Source organism: Anas acuta, chromosome 2, assembly GCF_963932015.1.
Source record: "Anas acuta chromosome 2, bAnaAcu1.1, whole genome shotgun sequence".
In the NCBI taxonomy this organism is placed as follows: Eukaryota; Metazoa; Chordata; class Aves; order Anseriformes; family Anatidae; genus Anas; species Anas acuta.
Window position 1 is genome coordinate 46,158,086 of NC_088980.1, and position 1,723 is coordinate 46,159,808.

Sequence of the window (1,723 nt, forward strand, 5' to 3'; positions counted from 1 at the left end):
GCTAGAGTAATTAGTGTACATCTTTCTCGTGCCTCTGCGTGTAACTATATGTATGTTATGTGAGTGGAGTTAAGTAGGAGGAACCTCAGAAGATGTCCTGATCATCTCTGAAGGGATCACTTGAGCTTTCAGAGTGAACGATCCCTGCAGTCCTGCCAGCTTGGTTTACTTTTCTACATGGAAGCAGCCTCCAGTGGAGTGAGCACGGCGAAACTTAATGCTCCAGAGTACACGAGCACCTCTCAGCAATCCTGTGGAGCAGAGGAGTTTCCTGCAGGATTTCAGGAACAAGCACCCTTGCAGAGAAAAGAGGGATGGATCATTTTATCAACTAGCGTGTAAGTGTCCAGTTCTGTAGATTTCATGCTGGGAAAACTTGTACAGATTTCAGTGAGAGTGTTGCCCTCATGTGGAGTATGGGATCAGCCTTGAGTATTTTGCTATGTCAGTAGCTTTATCATCCTAGATGACAGCAGTTGGTTTCTGGAAAACCTGTTTTGCCATGATAGTGCTGACTATGAGCATCTTCCTAGTTGCATTGCCAGTGGTATGCTATCAATTGCTAGTTTTAAGGCATGTTTAGATCAGTGGGGAAAAGGATTGTAAAATATGAGGAGGTTTCTTCACGAGTGTCTCAGAGTCTTCTTGCTGGGGTTGTGATGTTTGTTATTTATTCACATCAAACTGATGCACACAACTGAATTCCACATCAACTTCTCTTCATTCATACTATTTTATTACTAGCCTTCCAGCCCAGACAACCAACCTTTATGAAAATGTGCGAAGCCCTTTTTTGTTCTAAATCAAAATGCAAGGAATCCATAAATATTGGCTGCTTGCTTGTTTCATTTGTTTATTTTGAAGCAAATTCAATGCATATAGGAAATGAGGTTTGAAATCCTCGCTATTTCTGAGGATTTTTGTAATCTTTGGGAATGGCTTTTAGGCTGAATTTGTTGGACCTGCTCATGGAGGGCAGATTGAGCAAGGATTAGCCAGTCCCTAGCCCCCCTCCAAAATCACCACTCGGTATGAATGCAAATGAAGGTACTGCTACTTGCTGCTTGGGTTTGATTCTGTGTGGTTCTGAAAATCCTGATGTATCAAAATACTCACTAATTGCTTTATTTTAAACATGTGTGTGAATAGTCAAGTGCAACTTCCAGATAAATCAAGAGCCAGGTTACTGCAGTTTGGATCAGAGTAAAAGTTGGAGACCACCATTAAGAAGAAATGAAAAAATTGGTTTTGTTGTTGACCCCAGACTAATATCGAGACTTCAGCTCCTCAGTCTGACAGAAAATAAATTTAACTATGTGAACAGTGTCGGGGAGGGAGGAGGGAAGAATCAAAATGATGAAAGCCACTCATCCACGTACACATCTCTGCCAGCCTGCTTCTAAATGTGGGCTGTGGTGTGCACAAAATGGGAGCAAATCTGTGTCCCCCAAAAATTTGAAGCTAGAAACTTAAAACAGGAATCATTCCTGTAGTATAAATGGCTTTTTAAGTCCAACTTCTAGCGATTGTTTTTGATCAAGTATAGCTTCCCAATAATTAAGTGTGGGTTAGCTGATTTTCTTTGAAATGGAGGTGTTATGGTGGGGAAAAGATCCCTTCTGGAAGAAGGGACTGCTTTTACAGGGATTTTGCCATCTTGTTCTATCTGCAGAAGTGAAGCATGGTGAATTGTTTCAATTAGCAACACTCCTAACATAAAATT